Source organism: Silene latifolia, unplaced genomic scaffold (genome assembly GCF_048544455.1).
Source record: "Silene latifolia isolate original U9 population unplaced genomic scaffold, ASM4854445v1 scaffold_75, whole genome shotgun sequence".
NCBI classification, from domain to species: domain Eukaryota; kingdom Viridiplantae; phylum Streptophyta; class Magnoliopsida; order Caryophyllales; family Caryophyllaceae; genus Silene; species Silene latifolia.
In genome coordinates this window covers 1,395,406-1,418,273 of record NW_027413661.1, presented here as the reverse complement: position 1 = coordinate 1,418,273, position 22,868 = coordinate 1,395,406, and positions in this window count along the sequence as shown.

Below are 22,868 nucleotides of genomic sequence, written 5' to 3'. Positions count from 1 at the left end.
GAACAAAAGAAAAGGAGATTTCTTTTGTGCCCATTTGAACCGAAATTTCAATGTAAGGATATGATTTCTTCTCTATTTTATTATATTGTTTGCATGCATAAAATCCACATTTAATTTTATGACAAATTAATTTCGACATATATGAGTATGTTAGTATGTATATGAATCTACATTTCCTTCACTATGTGATTAAGTTCTTATTTGTTTGTCTATTTTGATTTTGCTTTCACCTTGAGGAACTTGTTCCTCAAGGATTGTTCTTACCGTTTTTGTGTAGTTTCCATGCTTGTAGTTGCTTTCTTGTCTTAGCTATGATGGCTCAAAACTTGACATATGGAGTATGTGGTGGATTCTTTGAGTATGACTATGGGTGTGGGGAGTTTGAGAAGCAAGTCAACACAAACCTACCTTATTATTCGTACAATGAAAATCCTAACTACTACCCCAAATTTTCCAACCAAAACACTCACATCCAATATCCACAACAACCACCCACCCAATACCCACTTCATAATGAGTTTCAATTGCCACAATACAACCACTTTCACACTTACCCACAACAAGAAAATGAACCCATTCAAAATGTGATTCTCCAAATGATGGGAGATCAACAAAACTTCTTCAAACAAATGCTAGAGGAGAGCCAAAGGAGGGATGATGTTCTTCAAGGCATTGTTGCCCAAGGTGAGTAATTGGAGATTCAAATTGCCCAATTGAAAGAATCCCAAGCAATCACTCCCCACCGTTCTTTGGACATTGAACATGAATGCGAATTTGAAGTAGTAACTTTTGACATGGAGAATGAAGAGTGGGAAGAGCCAATCTCCTTAAGCTCTTGTGACTATGAAAGTGTTGTGTTCGATGAGGAAGACATGAGGTTGAGTAAGCCAAGTACTTTTAGCCTTTGTGAGTATGAGGGTATGTCCTTTGAAGTGAATGTTGAGACATTGGAGAAAGAGTTAAATGAAGCCCCCATCTATGATTCGTATGAAGATAACAACAATGATGATGAGCCTAAAGGATGGACTCATAATATCACCTTGCTTGAGGAACCTATCCTTGAGACATTTGAGATACCCTATCATGAAGAAGAACGTCCTTCATTTACTCCTCATGAAGACCACTTGACACCTATCATGGAGCCAATGATCATTGAAGAGGATATGGTAGATCTTCTTCAAAAGGCCAAAGTATCATACAAGAGCTACTTGGTGAAAAAGCTCAAAGAGAAAATTGCTCGTGAAGCCACTTGTGAAGATTTGGCATCCACGATGACAACTTCTAAGGAACTCGATCATCAATGCCATGAAAATTCTCCTTCCACCTTGGAAGGATTGAAAAATCAAAATGCTATCATCATCACCGAGATTGAAGAAAAAGTTGGTAAGTGGAAGTCTACGGATGAAAATGAACCACACCTCATGCCTAGTGTTGACAAGAATCATGGGCTCGTTTATTGGAAGCATCGAGAAAGCTCTAACGCCAAGGACAAAGCAAGAGAAAGAACATTTTACAAGCTTCCTTGGCCAATTTTCATATTCAAGTTGAGCAACTCATATTTATGCTTATTTGGAGCTTGTTCGCAAGCTTTTGATCTCTTATTAAGAGCCTTGAGCTCTATGGATAAGAATTTATACAATTTGAACTAGTTTGGTGGAGTCCTATCTCAAACCACCATTTGTAAGATATCATTTCCTTTCACTTTGCATTACATTTACACTTGCATTTAGTTATATACATATACATTTAGCTTGCATTTGTATTATATTTCATATTGCATTTGCATTAGTTAGTTAACTTAGATTAGTTTGTATTGTATATATCTCACATGATTCATGTAGTTAGTTGCATATAGATTAGAATTCATGCATAGTCACTAATGACCAATCCTATTCTTTTCTACACTAGAAATAGTGTTTAAATCGGTTTGGGGAGGTTTGATCATAAGTGACCATAGTTTAAAGCATGCATCATATAATATAGTTTAGATTGCATTCATTTGTTATATATGTCATATAGAATTGCATTTAGTTAGAGCATGCATTCATTCATATCATATCATTGCATTTGTACTTTATTTCCATAAAATCAAAAAAAAAAATCCAAAAACATGTTTTCCTTTTTCATTCCTACTCCTACATGTACATTGAGGACAATGTCCAAAATAAAGTGGTGGATGGGAATTTATATTCCAAAAACACATAAAAATTGAAAAAAATTTGAAAAATCCCAAAAATATGTTCTTTAATTTCATAAAATCAAAAACCATAAAAATTTGAAAAAATTGAAAAATTCAAAAACATGTTCATTTCCTTTATAGTATAATTTTGTATATATTATGTTTGTCTATCCTTGTTCACATTGAATGACTACGCCACATCCGAGACATGAGGATATTGAAGACCGCATGGTATGATCTTTCCAATCTCCTTTTTCCTCTTTATGTTGATGACTATGTGGCTTTATTTTTGATTGATGCGGTATAAACAAATGTGAATTTAGGATTGCATTTAGATTATTTGGCATACTAGTTGGTAGAAGCATATGCATTAGGATGTATAAATGCTAGTTGCATCATGACATGTAGTTTGCATGGTTAGAAAATTTTGTGAAACCGTCTACTTGGGAAGCTTGACAAGTGTATATAGGCCCTAGTAGATGCTTTTTGTTCTTAAGACTTTGCTTGTTAGAATACTTGTAAAACACCCTAGGATGTGTCATGCTAGTATCCTTTGACCCATGGATTAAGGCCTAGTCAAGAGTACCTTGTGGTGTGATAACTCCTTGGCTACCGTTTATTCCAAGGTGACCCTTGAAACCATGCATCCATCCATCCATCATTCATGTTCTACCACATTTTTGTCATCAAAGGGAATGGGCACAAAAAGAAATTGTTCAAAATTTGAGTCCAAGAAATGAAATGAAAAGGAAAGAAAGTTTGCAAAATGCATCAAATGAAAAGAGGAGCAAAAATAGGCTTCTATGCTTCAAATATAAGCCACCCTCACTACATATGGGGTGACTTTCAAAATGTTCAAAAAGAAATACAAAAAGTTGAAAATTGTCAAGTGTTGAAATGCCAAAAATCAAAAAAAATGGCTAAAAGAGAGTGTTCTCATATGTTATATGCCACAAGAAATTGGGGGGATCTCATCAAGTTTTATTAGATTAGAAAAGTTTCCTTAGATTAAATCAAACCCTCTTAGATTAGATTAGGAGTAGATTAGAATAGATTGCTCTTTAATCTTTCCACAAATCTCACATTAATCTCTCCTTAATTATTGTTCAAGTTTATTATTCAAGTTTATTATTGGATAATTGAAGATTATTGGGTTTATTGGGAGATTGACAACCTTCCATCAATCATCAAGTTCTTCTATTATTCTTTGCTTTATTGTTTGGATCATCTTAAGTTGGTATAATTCCTTTACTCTTTACTCTTTATTGTTCATTTCTTCATTCCATTATCATGTTTATACTTGTTGTGATGATTGACACCATTAATGACATGTTTCCCATGATAATGAGTGAGTAGTTATTTAGCTAGGATTAATGGGTAATTAGGGGAAACCAACATGGGATTGATTAATGCTTAATCTAATATGTTCACATAATTAAATTGCTTGCTTGTTGTGATGTCAACTTTATGCACATGTTATGTTTGATGAAATGCTAAGCCTATGAATCCTTGCATTTTTACCATCTCTTATCTACTCAACTTGACTTGTAAGATATAAACCAACTCGAGTCTTGTTATACCATGCATAGAAGTTGAATAGGAGGAAAGTAAGTCGACTTGTAGGTGTTGTACAATCTAATCGATTCGGCTCCGGGACCCAACTCTTCCTATGAACCGTAAGACATAAACCAACTCGGTTTCTCCACAACATTAATTGCTTGCTTATAATTGTAAACATCTTTGTATGATCAATACCATGAATCCCCTATGACCCCATGATATCCTAGCATTTTTAATCAATTGTTTACATCATCCCTTTTATTGCTTGCTTTACTTTATTGCTTTTATTAGTCTAGAACACAACTACAAACCCAAACAAATTGTGACACTAGCATAAATTGAGATAGATAGACTTAGAACCCAAAGCACACCGTCCCATGTATCGACCTCGACTTACCACTAACTAGTAGTTTGTTGAGTATTATAAATGTGTTTTGATTGGATGTGACCCGACGACATCACTCACCTATCAAAAATGGCGCCGTTGCCGGGGACGGTGTTATCTTGATTTAGATTTTCTTATATTGTTATTAGTTGTGTCTTTCTTTGCCTTGGGGAAGTAAAACTCCTCAAGGTTTGTTCTAATTATTTTCGAGTTGTTTGATATTTTGCATGTCTAGAAGGTCACAAGGTGATTTGTTACCTTTTGATCGTGAAATTGAAAGAACTTTGACAACCAATAGAAGACTTGCTAGGAGGAATTTGAGAGGTATTGGTGAGGTTGTAGATATTAAACCAACTATTGAGTTCATCAACCCTTTTGCAAGAGAAGGTGAGGAGAACCCAACACAAAATACCACACAAAATCAACCCACAATGCCTAAGTTTTCATCACATTCCGTACCCACCGAGGAGAACCTACCCAACGGTACTCCCACACCACAACATCTAACCGGAAATTTTATTGCCAAATCCGCCTTTATCCAATTAGTCGAAAGGAGCCAATTTGGGGGGATGCCTAGTGAAGACCCTCATTCTCATATGGAAACCTTTTGCGACTATTGTGATGCGATTTCTCAAACCGGTGTAACTCAAGACCAAATTCGATGGGTCTTATTTCCTTTTTCTCTAATTGGCACCGCAAAACAATGGTTGAAGGGCCTTGATAAGGCCACTCTAGGAATTGATTCTTGGAAGAAGTTGGCTCTAGCTTTCTACAAAAAATTCTACCCACCGGAAAAGACTAACATGCTAAGAGCTCAAATTACGGGTTTGGATGTGTCGCCATTTCGGCAAGACCCACCTTGCCTTGCAAGAAGGCATCCTACCTCATGGTTGTCTTGTTGTGAGTTGAAGGGGCGGAGTGAGACCCGCTAATTGTCTCATATCGGCTATATTAGTAGGTTAGTTTAAATAAAGGTCTAGTTTTTGTCACCTCTTTACTCGGGACGAGTAAAGGTTCGGTTTGGGGATATTTGATGTGAACATTATTTGCGCACATTTAGTCCCCTAATTGAGCCTATTTTGCATACTATTATAACATTCTATGGCCATTTTATCCGTCAAAACCTTCCTATTTGCTTTTCTATCGCATTTCATATGTTCTGTAGAAAAGGAGATAATAAGGCGGAAATTCCCGTCTTTCGTGCATATTTGGAAGCTTATTGATGATATTAGATGGACTAGTATGAAGAGGAGGAAAGAATGATGACCAAAGATGTAGGAATAAAGTGTATATAGAAAGATCAAAGGGTTAAAAGTAAGAATGACGAGAAGAAAGGCATTGCATGAAGAAATCGCTCGAAAATCGAACCAAGGGTTGCTCCTTTGGCTCTGAAAATATGCTAGATGGAACGGCGTCGAAAAAACAAGTGATCTAGGCTTTTGAATCACTCCAATAGGAGTCCGGATGAGAAAATGACGTCCGTTTTACAATCCGAGCTCAAACAAAGAAACTGTTCGCCAATCCGCGCGTCCCGAGACTGAAGACGCCCGTCTTCCCTACAATCCGCCCGTCTTCCCCACAAGACGCCCGTCTTTTGGCTGGGAAAAACAAGAAAATTCACTGGAAGAGAATCCGCCCGTCTTCTCAGGAATCCGCCCGTCTTCTTAGAAGACGCCCGTCTTCCCCCAAAGACGCCCGGGCAGAATCTCCATAATCCATCCGTCTTCTCCCCAAGACGCCCGGGCCCAAACCATCGAATCCGCCCGTCCCGTGCCTAAGACGCACGGATTCCAAGGCAGCACAACTTTGTTTCTTCAAGCTTCAAAGAAAGATGCCCATCCTTCTAAAAATACCGGCGTTTCCTTAAGTAGGGACTTAATCGTCATTTAAGCCTTTAGTTAACCCTAATTCTGACACCTAATCCCCATTATATATACCCCATTTGTAATAATCAAACCATCAAGTTTTATTAGATTAGAGAGGAGGATCTCTCTTAGCTAGAAACAAATCCTTCTTTAGATTAGATTAGGAGTAGATTAGAATAGATTACTCTTTAATCTTCCCATAAATCTCACACTAATCTCTCCTTAATTATTATTCAAGTTTATTATTCAAGTTTATTATTGGGTAATTGAAGATTATTGGGTTATTATTGGAGGATTGACAACCCTTCATCAATCAATCAAGTTTCTTCTATTATTCTTTGCTTTATTATTTGGATCATCTCAAGTTTGGTACAATTCCTTTACTCTTTAATCTTTATTGTTCATTTCTTCATTCTATTATCATGTTTATACTTGTTGTGATGTTTGACACCATTAATGACATGTTTCCCATGATAATGAGTGAGTAGTCTTTTAGCTAGGATTAGTGGGTAACTAGGGGAAACCAACATGGGATTGATTCATGCTTAATCTAATATGTTCACATGATTAAATTGCTTGCTTGTTGTGATGTCAACTTTATGCACATGTTATGTTTGATGAAATGCTAAGCCTATGAATCCTTGCATTTACAACCATCTCTTATCTACTCAACTTGACTTGTAAGATATAAACCAACTCGAGTCTTGTTAGACTATGCATAGAAGTTGATTAGGAGGAAAGTAAGTCGACTTGTAGGTGTTGTACAATCTAATCGATTCGGCTCCGGGACCCAACTCTTCCTAAGAACCGTAAGATATAAACCAACTCGGTTCCTCCACAACGTTAATTGCTTGCTAATAATTGTAAACATGTTTGTATGATCAACACCATGAACCCCCCCATGTCCCCATGATATCCTAGCATCTTTAATTAATTGTTTACATCCTTCTTTCATTGCTTGGTTTATTATATTGCTTGCATTAGTCTAGACACAACTACAAACCCAAACAAATTGTGACACTAGCATAAATTGAGATAGATAGGCTTAGAACCCAAAGCACACCGTCCCATGGATCGACCTCGACTTACCACTAACTAGTTGTATGTTGAGTATTATAAATGTGTTTGATTGGATGTGTGACGACCAACTCTTGTCCTATCAGTTATCATTTAGTTATTGCTCGACTTGAATATGCATGGAAAGTGCCCTCGTTGGAGGATTTAAAAGATTAATTAAGTTGATTAAAAGTGGAGTTGGTCAAATTGGTCGGTCTATGCAATGTGACTGGGACTCAGAATTATCTGAGCTTACGTGGTCGATTGATCAACCACGTAGGCGTCGAAAGCAACGCGTAGTCTAGAATGCAAAGAGAGAGAAAGAAGGGGCGGAACACTCGCGTGCCAAATATGGAGGCTGAAGGCCTCTATTTATACTAAACCTATGGAGGAGTTTAGGAATGACGGATTTGGAAATAAATCATAGAATTATTCTGAAAAGCATGAATAGACGGCTGGAGAAGAGGCGCAGTAGCCACTGCGACCCTTAGAAAAGGCGCAGCACCTGCTGCGTCCTTTCCCCAGAGGTTTCCTCCTCAGCAAGAAAGATTTCCGCGTTTTGTTATGGAATTTCGGTAGATATACACTTCCTTATTCCATAAAACACAATATATGGAAGATATTTACTTAAAATATTAATTTTAAATTTAGGAATAAATATCCAGAGAATTCTAGAACATTCCGTAATATTCCGACTCGGCATTTAAACGGTTTAAGAAAATGAAGCGATTTTTGACCCGGACTCCAAATGAACTCTAATTACTATCAAAACGACCATATCGGTGCGTAGATGACGACCAAGGGGTTGACTCGAGTGTTTGATCTATCACTTGTCGGTGAACTTATGAACTATCATAAAATCATTCCGCATATCAAGCATGCGGCCTCATCATCATTGGGTGGTTGGCGGGAGGTGTAGAAATGAGGTATCTACACTTGTCGTCATATGGTCGTATGCGGTGTTGCTGCTGATTACTAAAGGTAGGTTATCCTACTCAGTACTGATGATTGTTTGGTATGTGGGTGGTGTTGATTAGTTGGTATTGGTTTTGTTTACATTGGTACTGTAGTTGATTGTTGTTGATTGTCTGTGGTTTGCGAGGTGTGTCCTCAGCTGAGTGGAGCCATCTCGGGAATGGCTTCATGCCCTTGATTCGCCCCTTGTGGTTCCCGCCACAAGGGGATGTGCACATTAATGGACATGGGTTATGCGCTCGATGGAGATGAGCGGGACTTAGGTGGGAAAGGCTGCGGTCCCCCACTAGCAATGTAGAATATCTGTTGCGGCGGATATTCTGGCAAGACTTTCCTTCGGGTTAGTCAGATGGTTGATGGGTAGTTGGAGGTGGAGTTGGATTGTGTATGTTGTACTTTGTATTTTGTGTTTGTTCTTCAGTTACTGGCCTTGTGTGGTATTGTCTGTGTTTCTTCTTGCGTTGTGTCTGCCATGATCCATTATGGTGAGCAGTCAGTTTTAGTAGGTGTTGATATGTGGAGCTTAGCTGGGTGCGTTGGAGGGACGAGTCTATCACTGAGTTATGGCATGGATAGTATCACCGTAGTTAATAGTGTTTGTTACCAGTTGTATCTTTTCTTTTGTTGAGTTAAACTTGCAATAAACTTAATTGGTGTTTTATTGATGTTATAATATTTACTATTCCTCGGGTAATCGAGATGGTAATGCTCTTATCGGCTGGGGAAAGTCTTGTTAAGGCTCCATGGTAGATGGGGGTGTTACAGATGGCACAATTTCGAGATTCTCTATCCATACAGATGAGAGTGTTCGCATCGATAGGAGGTGGTGTATACCTAGTGACGTTGACTTGAAGAAGTTGATCATGAGGGAGGCTCATTTCACTTCTTATTCGGTACATCCGGATGGTGACAAGCTCTATAAGGACTTGAAAAAGACGTTTTGGTGGCCCGGTATAAAGAAAGATGACGCGGAGTTCATGGCTAGGTGTTTGACTTGCCAGAGGGTAAAGGGAGAGCAACGGAGACCACAAGGTAAAATTCAGTCATTTGAGGTACCAGAATGGAAATGGGAATCGATTTCTATGGATTTCGTCATGGGGTTACCAAGGACTCAATAGGGTAACAACATGATTTGGGTTATTATTGATCGCTTGACAAAGTCAGCTCATTTTAATCCAATGAAAGATACTTGGAGTAAGATTCAGTTGGCTCAGGGATATAGAAAGCATGTGGTACGGTTACATGGAGTACCAAAGGATATAATGTCAGATAGAGATGCGAATTTTATATCACGGTTTTGGCAAGAGTTGCAGGAGTTGATGGGGACTACCTTGAACATGAGTACGACAATCCATCCTGCAACAGATGGTCAAAGTGAGAGGAATATCAAGACTTTTGGAAGATATGTTGCGAGCTTGTACGATGGAATTTGGTGGGAGTTGGGAGGATATACTTGATCTGATAGAGTTTTCATACAACAACAGCTATCACACGAGCATTGGGATGGCACCTTTTGAGGCGTTGTACGGGAGAAAGTGTAGGAGTCCGGTGTGTTGGGATGATAGCACTAAAGTTATGGTTTTGGGACCACAAATGGTACAAGATATGGTTGAGTAAGTGCACTTGATTCGACAGAAGATGAAAGCAGTTCAAAACTGGCAAAAGAATTATGTGGATCTGCTTCGTAAGGACATTGAGTTAGCATCGGATGACAAGGTTCTCTTGAAAGTGTCATCTATGCGGGGCGTTATGAGGTTTGGCAAGAGAGGGAAGTTGAGTCAGAAGTTCATAGGTCCTTATGAGATTTTGGATCGAGTAGGTGAAGTAACTTATCGGCTAGCTTTACCACCATCTCTTGATCGGGTGCAAAACGTGTTCCATATGTCACAACTTCGGAAATATGTGAATGATCCGTGACATGTACTCGAATTTGAGAATATTGAATTGGATGAAGCTTTAACTTATGCGGAGGTATCAAAAGAGATATTGGATCGTAAGGTGCGCAAGACAAGGAATGGTGAAACTGTCTTGCTTAAGGTGTTATGGTCTAACCACAACGTGGAAGAAGCCACTTGGGAACCGGAGGAGGCTATGAGGGAATGCTACCCACAACTTTTTGAGTGGGTATGTTTGGATACGCGGTCGTAACTGTTGTCTTTTAAGGGAAGGTAGGAGATGATCGCATGTGTGTTTTGGGATAGTTTTGAAGTCGGTATGGTTGTGTTTCGGGTTTTGTGAGCAATAGTTGATTATAGTTAGGTTTTTTTGGTGTCTTTTAAGTTAAGTAGTTTGGTTTTTGCATGTTGTTTTGGGTTTGGTATAAACTTCGGGGACGAAGTTCGTTTTAAGGAGGGAAGACTGTAATACTATGGTTTTCTGGTCTTAACTTACTCGGTCGAGTAGTCCATACTCGGTCGAGTAGGTTGTCGAGTGTTTTTAAATAGGCTACTGGTTTGGTAACACTCGGTCGAGTTATAAGATACTCGGCCGAGACCGAGTACCCGGACTGACGGGATTAATTTTCGCGGTTTGATTAAGGTGATTAGAGATTATACATATTTCATTTTACCAGTTACTAATTCATTTTATAAAAAAATATAAACTACGTTCCTCACTTCTCTAATCACCCTAATTACTCCCAAGGCTAATTGATCGATTGTGAGTCTACATTTCCGTCTTTCCGTACCGGTTTCATTGGTAAGTCTCTGGTGCTTTGTTATCAATTTTGTGGTTGTCTTTTAGGGTTTGCCCTAATTGATTAGGATGGGGGTAAAGGTTGATTAGTATAGTTTGTGATGTATTGTTGTGATTCTTGCTAGGTGACGAGTTCGTAGAAGAACAATTCTAGCATCCTTATTGTCTTGATTTCAGATTTGCAAATAAGGTATGATTTCCCTACTCAGTTGATTGTGTAGTTCATTTGAGATTGTTTGTGATTGATTTATTGATTAATATGGTGCGTTGGATTGAGATTGATTGAGTTGATATTGTGATTAGTATTGTTGTGATGGACCATGTTCGGGAGATGGTTCCAACCCTATGTTCGCCCCATCTAGCCCTCCCGTCACAAGAGGATGTGCACATTAATGATCTGGGTACGCTCCTTGTGATGAGCGGGACTACAAACTTAGGTGTGTAGTCGGTTACTGGCTACTAGTGGAGTTCGGAGAATGATACTACAACTGGATTGTTTGGTTTTGATTGTGTTTGTGAATTCTTACCTTGATTATACAGTTGATTGACCTCGTTATTGTTTTCAAAACTGTGGTGATTCATTTGGGGATGGTGAGCAGATTGAGCAGGTAGGGCTGTGGATAGCTTGCGGGTTTGGATGTGGGTCGAGCCATCACTGATCGCTTAGCTAGCTTCCGCTGACATTTATACTTTAGTTTCTTTTTGGTAGTTTTGTTTGTAAACAGTTTTGGCTAAACCTCAGTTGTAACTTTGTTATACAGTTCATTATCTTTTAATAAACGTTCTTGGATGCTCTATTTGATAAACTTCACCTCGGACAACCGATATGGTAGCATCTTGATATGCTAAGGTGGTCTTGGTAAGGCACCTTGGTATATGGGGGTGTTACAGACAGTTGTAGGCTTTACCACAGGACTGAAAGTCTCAGCATAATCGATGCCGGAGTGTTGATGAAAACCTTTGCCAACGAGTCGGGCGTTGTATTTGTCAATGATATTGTCGGGTTTGTACTTAATTCGATAAATCTATTTAAATCCAATTACATTATAGGATGGGTCAGACAGAACGAGAGTCCATGTGCTATTGTTTTGTAAGGCATCACACTCAGCAAGCATAGCATCGTGCCACTTCGGATCGACCAAGGCTTGTTTGGTGGTATTGGGTAGACGAGAAGGGGAGAATACGGTTGCAATTTTAGCATATTTTGGGTTCGTTTTGCGGATATTGTTGACAAGTCGGGTGGTCATGCGAGGTAGGGTAGTGGTGGTGGTAGTGTTGGTATACGGGCAGATGTTTGAGTGGGGTGTAACGCAGCGGAAATATGAGTGTCAAGTACTTGTGTAGACAGAGCTGGGGAGGTGGGTATAGATGTCGTGATTGTTTTAGGTGAGGAAGGAGGAGTGAGGGGGTTACCGGAGACGACAGTAGAGGGGGTGGGAGGTGGTTGTGGTGAGGTGGCAGTGGATGGGATAGTTTCATGAAGCTAGTCAGCGGTTGTTAGTGAGGTCGAGGTGGTAGAAGGTGGTGTCGAGGGATGAACAAGTTCAGGGTAGGGAAAGTTGTAACACCCGCTCATACCAAGGTGCCTTACCAGGACCACCCAGCCATGAAAGAGTGTTACCATCTCGGTTGCCCGAGGTTAGTACATATCAAAAGCGTCTGTCCTAACACATTTATTAGAAATACCGAAAAGTGTAAATGTTTACATTGACAAAAATCCCATATCCAAACCATTAAAATAAATCCAACAACTGACAACTATAAAGTCATAACTAAGACTCGAGACTGTGATGCTATAACTGGTGAAGACAACTCCCCCATGACCGCCCAAGCTCACCAAAAGCAATACCTGTCAAGCCTGCTCACCATCCCCGAATGGATCACAGCAGATTCCACAAACAAGAACAACGGGGTCAGTACCAATCAATCAATATAAGACAAACAAACAATGAAACCGGCTGATCATCCTCCACAGTAACCGACTACACACCGAAGTGTGTAGCCCTGCCATATTACCAATCGCAACAGGTAATCCACTCCGCCAGTGGGGGACCGCAGCCTATCCCCACCAAGTCCAGCTCCTCAACGAGCGACTAACAATCCCTGTCCCTTAATGTGCACATCCCCTCATGTGATGGGTTCCACGGAGGGCGAACTAGGGTGTAAAGCCACTCCCGCAAGTGACTCCACCACAATCACACACACCACAGCATCACAGCTGTCACAACACCACCACCGTCACAACACAACAACATCAACACCGTCACCACAACACCCATCCTCTGATGATCAGCAGATAACAACAATTATGAAACAAACACAATCTTAATCAATTAACAGTACTGAGTAGAGGAAACCCTACCTTAGCAACAACAGCAATACGGAAAACTGGACAATTAGAATGGCTCCTCTACGAAGTCTTCTCCTATACAATAAGCACATAGCACAATTACACATTGCACAATCCCCTTTTTCCTAATTTCATATATACAGTAAACCCTAAGAATAACATAAAAGACATGGGAAATAAGGACTTACCGACGGTAAAACGAAAGATTGAACGCAAAGGCTACGACGATTGCACACACAGTGAAAGATGAGGGAGTGATTACAGTATCGTAAAATGATTAGGGTTGCAAATAACGCTTAGAAACTATTTTTCACAATTAAATAACCCTAAACACTCCCGCATCAAACCGCTGAAATATTACTCTCCAGACCGGATACTCGGTCGAGTAAAGTGTATACTCGGCCGAGTATCCTCTACTCGGTCGAGTATTCATCATACTCGGCCGAGTATTCCTCGGCAGAACCCAAACAGAATACACTTTTGATACTACTCGGTCGAGTACTTAGCTTATTAAAATCTGTAGTATTACAGTCTTCCCCCCTTAAAAAGAACTTCGTCTCGAAGTTCACACTCTACTCTAAAACAAGACACAACAAACACAAAGAGACTTCCCAACGAACACTTAACAACACCAAAGAACTACACAAAGCATCACAAGACCTACTATCCCGACTCAAAGTAAGACAAAACACACACAAAACACACACGCGACCATCTCCTACCCCCCTAAAAAGACAATGGTTACGTCCCCGTAACCAAACATACCTGATCAAAAAGGTTAGGAAAACGTTCTCGCATAGCTTCCTCGGGTTCCCATGTGGCCTCTTCCACATTATGATTAGACCAAAGTACCTTGAGTAAAACGGTCTCACCGTTCCTTGTCTTACGGACTTTGCGATCTAGAATCTGTTTAGGAACCTCGGCATAAGACAAGGACTCGTCAAGCTCGATATTCTCCACCTTAAGTATATGTGACGGGTCACTCATATATTTCTGAAGCTGTGAAACATGAAAAACATTGTGGACTCTATCCAAAGCCGGTGGCAAAGCTAGTCTGTAGGCTACCTCGCCTATACGGTCCAAAATCTCATAAGGACCTATAAACTTCTGACTTAGCTTACCTTTCTTTCCAAACCTCATTACCCCACGCATAGGTGACACTTTCAAAAGGACCTTGTCACCTACTGCGAACACTATGTCTCTGCGATGTAAATTGGCATAACTCTTCTAACGATCTTGAGCTGCTCTCATCTTTTGCCGAATCATCTGGACTTGTTCAACCATATCTTGTACCAGCTGTGGTCCTAAAATGACAGCCTCAGAACTATCATCCCAAAAAACTGGACTTCGGCACTTCCGACCATACAAAGCCTCAAAAGGTGCCATCCCGATACTCGTATGATAACTGTTGTTGTATGAAAACTCAATCAGATCAAGCTTGTCCTCCCAGCTGCCCCCAAACTCCATGACACATGCCCTCAACATGTCCTCTAAGGTCTTGATGGTTCTCTCCGTCTGACCATCGGTTGCTGGATGAAAAGTTGTACTCATCTTCAAGTAGTACCCATCAACTCTTGCAGTTCCTGCCAAAACTTGGATATGAACCTCGCATCACGATCAGAAACGATATCCTTGGGTATACCATGTAACCGTACCACATGTCTCCTGTAACCCAATGCCAGCTGCATCTTAGTGATGGAAATCATATTTTAAATATCACATATTTTAGTTTAAAGTTTTAGTCATAAAAACTTAAAGATCTTATGCATGCAAAACATATAAATAAGTGTAGAGGAAAACCGGCTCCTTACATTGAATATTTCGGTTTATGGGCACAAGTAAGGTCTCCTACCTTCACTTGTTCTTGAGCTATGATGAGTAATAGGATGATCCTCCAAAGACTTCAAGTATAGAAGCCACTCCTCTTGATTGCACCCAAGATTATCCTTTATCTCTACTAAATAATATGTGCTAGATATTTGTTTAGTAGTTTACCTTAAAATTGATTACTAATACTCATATATTACACTAATAATATTAGTAATTTGATTTGAACAATTTGATCATGATTTCTCTAATTTTGGAGAAAGATGAACAAAGTATGAGAGAGTTTGCATGTTAATTTTGCATATGAATAATGAATGAGTGATAAGAGAACAAATTCTCATCTAAAAGGGGCAAGGAAAACCGGTGGGGAGGGAGTCTATTAGGGACCTATGCACATCAATTATCACAATTGTTCTATTCCATGTGATAGGTATGCATACCTATTAGGCTAGGTAATCATATTGTTTATTTAGTCCCAATAAACAAACAACCCACTAACTCCTACTTTCCTCCACCATTTTCGGTCCATATACATAAAATGGACTACCATTTTATTTTGTCAATTTGTCATTTGTCACACAATATGTCACATGTAGTATGTTACATGTTATTAATTAATTTAATGCATATTTATCACATAAATATCATTTTATAAATTAATTAAATTACATACAACAAATTGACTAGTGATACTTGATCACATAAATAAAATGGGTCATATAATTATAATTCACAACATCTTGTAATTATAATTAATCATTCATTCTTATCTCTATTGTTTCTCAAACAATAAATAATTTTAGTAATAAAGCATTTTTATTACTAAAATAAATCTTATTTAATCTCATTAAAATAAGAAATAATATTCTCTCTCGCAATTGAATTGTTCAATTTTAAGGAATTGATCAACTTGTATCGTCATACAATTAATCAACTTTACAAATAAGGGCATCATCCTTTAGGTGTGACCTTAAGGGATCAACTGACCACCACCGTCCCATGACAGTAACGCCAAACTCTAGCAAGCCAATCGTTACCGATTAATGTTGATCAGTTGACTATAAAATGAATCATCCTTTACGTATTTTAAAAATGAGATTTAAACATGTGATCATCATGATCGCATTATTGTCAGGGACACTCCAACACTTAGACCAGGTATCTTTCATAGGAACAAAGTGAGCTGACTTGGTTAACCGATCAACAATCACCCAGATCATGTTATTACCTTGCTGTGATTTAGGTAATCCCACAATGAAGTCCATAGAGATCGACTCCCACTTCCACTCACGTACCTCCAAAGACTGAATCTTACCCTGTGGTCTCCTTTGCTCACCCTTGACCCTCTGACAGGTCAAACATCTAGCCACGAACTCAGCTACATCCCTCTTCATATTTGGCCACCAGAAAGTCTTCTTAAGGTCTTTGTAAAGCTTGTCACCACCCGGGTGAACCGAATAAGGAGTGCAATGAGCCTCCGACAAGATCACTCTCCTCAACTCTGCATCCTCAGGGACACACTATCTCCCATCAAAACGGACACTCCCATCTGTATGGATAGAAAACCTGGAAACTGTCCCACTCTCCACTCTTGACTTCCATTCCTGAATCTTAGGATCAAGCTCTTGCTTACTCTTGATGTTCTCATATAAGTCTGGCTCGATCGTCAGATCCCCGATGGTATCCCCCTTCCTTATCATAAAGATCCCTATCCGAGACATCTCATCCCTCAGCTTCAGCAAGGACATGGCCGTACATAGCGAATGAACGCTCTTCCTACTCAAAGCATCTGCAACAACATTAGCCTTACCCTCGTGATAGATGATCTCCATATCATAATCTCCGATCAGCTACATCCACCGTCTCTGTCGCATGTTAAGCTCCTTCTGAGTGTAGATATACTTTAGGCTCTTATGATCAAAAAACACCTTAAAGGTTGCTCCATAAAGGTAGTGCCTCCAAATCTTAAGGGCAAAAACAACGGCACCCAGCTCCAGATCATGAGTAGGGTAATTCTCCTCATATGGTTTTAGCTGCCTCGAAGCATAAGCTATAACCTTCCCTGCCTGCATCAAAACACAACCCAGACCATTCTTTGAAGCATCTGTATATACCTCAAAGTTCTCACATCCCTCTGGCAAAGCTAGAATAGGAGCTGTGGTCAAATGTTCCTTTAAGGTCTGAAACGCCGTCTCACAACTCTCATCCCAAACAAATCTGGTCTCTTTCCTCATCAAGGCAGTCATAGGCCGCGCTATGGTAGAGAAGTCTTTTACAAATCTCCTGTAGTAGCCTGCAAGGCCTAAGAAACTCCGAATCTCGGCAACATTCTTCGCTGATTCCCACTGGGTCACGGCCTCAATCTTGCTAGGATCCACAGACACCCCCTTCTTAGATATCACGTGACCCAGAAAAGCCACCTCCTCCAACCAGAACTCGCACTTAGATAGCTTGGCATAGAGTTGATTCTCTCTCAGAGTCTGCAAAACCATCCTCAAATGCTCCTCATGTTCTTCCTTAGTCTTGGAATAGACTAAGATGTCGTCAATGAAAACAACCACAAACCTATCCAAGAATGGTGTAAAGATCCGGTTCATCAAATCCATGAAAGGCGTTGGTGCATTGGTCAAACAAAAGGCATCACCACATACTTATAATGACCATATCGAGATAGGAACGCTGTCTTTGAAATATCCTCATCTGCTATCCTCAATTGGTGATAGCCTGACCTCAGGTCGATCTTGGAAAACACACCCGCTCCACTTAGCTGATCAAACAAGTCATCAATCCTAGGCAAAGGATACTTGTTCTTCACTGTGACACGGTTTAGTTCTCTGTAATCGATGCACAGTCTCATACTCCCATCTTTCTTCTTTACAAATAGAACTGGGGCTCCCCACGGTGACACACTTGACCGAATATAACCCTTGCCTAACAACTCATGTATCTGCTTCTTCAGCTCAGCTAACTCTTTAGGTGCCATACGGTATGGTGCTTTGGATATAGGACATGTTCCTGGTTTGAGCTCCACATTGAAATCAACGTCCCTCTTTGGCGGTAAACCCGGTATCTCTTCAGGAAAGACATCTTCAAACTCTCCTACCACAGGTAACTCAGCAGCTGTCTGCGGCTCTATACGGCGATCTCTCACATGACAGAGAATCAAGGGGCACTTCTTCCTCAAGCATGACTTTAAAGTCATCACGGCTATGAACTTACACTTAGGTTTTACCACAAACCCTATATAGGACACCCTAACACCCTTAGGACCCTTTAAGGACACTCTCTTTTGCCGACAATCTATCTTGGCATCATACTTACCCAACCAATCCATCCCGACAATCGCCTCAAACCCATCCATAGGAAACTCTAACAGGTCTACCGGTAAATCTACCCCTCCAACTACCATAGACACTCCCTTATACAACTTGAGACACGACACAGACTCCCCAGAAGGTATGAACACGTCATCCTTTACAATCTCAAACTTCCCCAAACCCATAGACAAGGCATCACTCCTAGACACAAAACAATGTGTTTCCCCCGAATCAAACAAAACAAAAGACGGTACATTATGAACAACAAAGATACCGGTGACTATATGTGCATCATTCTGCGCTTCCTGCTTGTCCATCATGAAGAGCTTTCCACTATTTTTCTGCCCTCCTCCTTGGACCGAAGCATTGGAGGTGCTCGGCTTGGCTGCCGAATCCTGGGTGGCGCTGTTGTTCTGACGCTGATAAGATCCACCACCACTGCGGTTATAACTGCCCTGGTTGCCCTGTCCACCTCTGTTGCCCCATGATCCACCCGGTCGATTGCTAGCAAAGCTCTGAGTCGGCCCCTGAGAGAAATTCCCTTGATAAGCTCCCGAACCTACGCCGGTCCTGACACTCGTGCACTCCCGCCTCTTGTGGCCTACACCACCACAGTTGAAGCATGTAAGGGTTGGAGCTGTCACTCAAACTCCGACCACAAGCTTTTCCCCAACCACGAGATCCTCCAGAGAAACCAGCCCCACCAGAGAAAGCCTTGGCATGGTTGAAGTTACCCCTCTTGTTGCCCGACTGATTGTTGCTTCCAGTATCAGCCTTCCTTTTCTCGGCAGCAGCCCTTTCATTAATCTCTTTTGAGAGGTCTACCATCCTCTTAGCTTGACCCGCTCTCAGGTATACTTCCTTAAGATCAGTGACGACTCTCAAATGTGGCGACGGCTCACGATCTTGGCGCGCATGAACCCCTCTCAAAACGAAGAGCCAAACCCCTTTGTCCCAACTGCATATCCTCAACATAACGAGATAACTCTAAGAACCGGTGATAGTACTCAGTGACTGTCATCTCCTCTGTCATGGTGAAGGAATCGAACTCGGACCTCATCTTGTGTCGGATATGCTCCGGCACAAACTGCTCCCACATAGCGCTCTTCAACCCTGACCAAGGAATAGCCCCCAGGGCCCAGACCCTCAGCCTAGTAGTAGGCTCTAGCATCCTCCTTGACGTTTTGCCACCACACGGCGGCTTCACCTCTCAGGTAGTATACTACCTGCTCAACGATCATATCATCGGGACATTTGACCACTTCCTTGAGACTTTCCATCTCACGGTGCCATTTCTCAAGCAGCTTTGGTTCCCCAACACCCTCATATGTGGGAGGGTTGAAGCGGGCAATGATGATGCTAAGTTGAGTATCATCCACCGGCTTCTCGTTCCCCTTTCCCACATTCTTAAGAGCCTCAAGGAGAGCCTCTTGTTGCTCAATCATACGAGCAACCTCGTCAAAGGTCATCTCCGAAGCTTGAATTTGTGCGGCAGTTCTTTTGGGCGGCATTTTGAGCTGATAAGAAACAAGAAAACGTAAGCACAAAAGCCTACGGCTCAAAATGTAACGATCTTCCGCCAAAGAAGCACTCGGCCGAGTACTAGACAATACTCGGTCAAGCAAGGACTACTCGGTCGAGTATCACTGATACTGGTCGAGTAGTCGACTCCAGTAGCCGACCTCAAATCCTCAAAACGCATACTCGGTCGAGTATAAACAACACTTGGCTGAGTAGACACTACTCGGTCGAGTACGCCTAATTGCACTCGGTCGAGTAGTCACTCCAGTAACGATTACCACTTGCCAACAAATAACACTCGGTCGAGTGCTTGGTTACTCGGCCGAGTACCCCCTACTCGGTCGAGTACCAGCCCTGCTCGGCCGAGTCATGCCAAGGACGGGTTAAACAGTACCAGTGTCTCCTATCATGCTTTCTACCCCATCAAACAAACATATAATGCCAGGAATTCGAATGCCACATAAAAACATAGAATCATGCCAATCATTCACATGCTAAAACCGTTTCACCAATTTCACATATTCACATCTTCCACTACGTTTCCATTCTCCATATACTTTTACGAATCCCACATACAAATTTCTAACCATCACATGTTCCAATCATTGACCTTCACATGCATGCACATATATGACACAACTCTCAACACACTTCCCCATGTGAGCGGTTCAAGTTAGAGAGGGCCAAATTGCGACTCCGGGACGTCTCCCGAGTCTTTGCGGTAGCTCCATATAACTCTCCCCGGGTTAATTTTATTTAGACTCCCTAACTTCATTAGGTTCATTTGTTTAGGTGCCGGAATCTTCGGCTCTGATACCACTTTGTAACACCCCCTCATACCAAGGTGCCTTACCAGGACCACCCAGCCATGAAAGAGTGTTACCATCTCGGTTGCCCAAGGTTAGTACATATCAAAAGCGTCTGTCCTAACACATTTATTAGAAATACCGAAAAGTGTAAATGTTTACATTGACAAAAATCCCAAATCCAAACCAATAAAATAAATCCAACAACTGACAACTATAAAGTCATAACTAAGACTCGAGACTGTGATGCTATAACTTGTGAAGACGACTCCACCATGACCGCCCAAGCTCACCAAAAGCAATACCTGTCAAGCCTGCTCACCATTCCCGAATGGATCACAGCAGATTCCACAAACAACAACAACAACGGGGTCAGTACCAATCAATCAATATAAGACAAACAAACAATGCAACCGGTTGATCATCCTTCACAGTAACCGACTACACACCGAAGTGTGTAGCCCTGCCAGATTACCCATCGCAACAGGTAATCCACTCCGCCAGTGGGGGACCGCAGCCCATCCCCACCAAGTCCAGCTCCTCAACGAGCGACTAACAATCCCTGTCCCTTAATGTGCACATCCCCTCCCGTGACGGGTTCCATGGAGGGCGAACTAGGGTATGAAGCCACTCCCGCAAGTGACTCCACCACAATTACACACACCACAGCATCACAGCTGTCACAACACCACCACTGTCACAACACAACTACATCAACACCGTCACCACAACACCCATCCTCCGATGATCAGCAGATAACAACAATTATGAAACAAACACAATCTTAATCAATTAACAGTACTGAGTAGGGGAAACCCTACCTTAGCAACAACAGTAATACGGAAAACCGGACAATTAGAATGGCTCCTCTACGAAGTCTTCTCCTATACAATAACCACATAGCACAATTACACATTGCACAACCCCCTTTTTCCCAATTTCATATATACAGTAAACCCTAAGAATAACATAAATGACATGGGAAATAAGGACTTACCAACGGTAGAACGAAAGATTGAACGCAAAGGCTACGACGATTGCACGCACAGTGGAAGATTTGGGAGTGATTAGAGTACGGTAAAATGATTAGGGTTGCAAATGACGCTTAGAAACTGTTTTTCACAATTAAATAACCCTAAACACTCTCGCATCAAACCGCTGAAATATTACTCGCCAGACCGGATACTCGGTCGAGTAAAGTGTATACTCGGCCGAGTATCCTCTACTCGGTTGAGTATTCATCATACTCGGCCGAGTATTCCTCGGCAGAACCCAAACAGAATACACTTTTGACACTACTCGGCCGAGTAGGCTCTACTCGGTCGAGTATTTAGCTTATAAAAATCCGTAGTATTATAAAAGTTGTGTTCAATAAACTTGACATGACGCGAGACATACACCTTGTGGGTGATGGGGTCGAGATAATAAAAGGCACTTTGGGTAGGCGAATAGCCGACAAAGATACACGGTTTTGAACGGGGTTCAAGTTTGTTGGTAGTATAGGGACGAAGCCATGGGTAACAAAGACAGGCAAAGCTACGTAGTTTTGTGTAATTAGGAGGTTGGCCGAATAATTTGAGGAAAGGCGAGGAGTTGTCGAGTGTAGGTGTAGGTAAGCGATTAATAAGATAGGTCGTGCGTGGTGGGAAAGGCATAGATCCAAAGTGTTGGTGGTAAACAAGCATGGGAAAGAAGGGCAAGCCCGGTTTCAACAATGTGACGGTGTCTTCATTCGGCGTACCCATTTAATTCAGGGGTGTGAGGGGGTGTGGTGAGGTTGAAGATGTAAAATTGGACGATTAAAGTATTTTTCAACAAGTTTACGAAAACGAATAAAAATTGTAGTGGTAACGGATTTGAGTTTTAACTGGTACAACCAAATATATTTAGTAAAGTGATCGACAAAAAAAATATAGTATTTAAACGAATCATAGGAAATAATAGGTGAGGACCATACATCAGTGAAAATTAAATCCAACGATGCTTTAGAAAATCAAGACGATGATGAAAATTCTAGTTTCTGACTCTTGTGAAGATGACAAGAGTTACAAGAATCTAAAAACGAGCTATTAGCTTTTATTTAAAAATTAGAATTTAAATAGTGTCAAATCTTCGACGAGGGATGACAAAGACGATGATGCCACGCTAGATATAGGTAGAGCCGAGCCATCCCTAATAATTAATTCATCGCTCCCGTCATATGGGTTGTGTAAAGCGAGGTTGTCAAGGTCATTTATGGTGTGGTGCGTTGCGTTGCTTCACTGTCGACAAGCCAGAGACGCGATGTGGAGGCGGCAAGAGTATTGGTTGTGGCGGTGTTTGCTTGAGGTGAG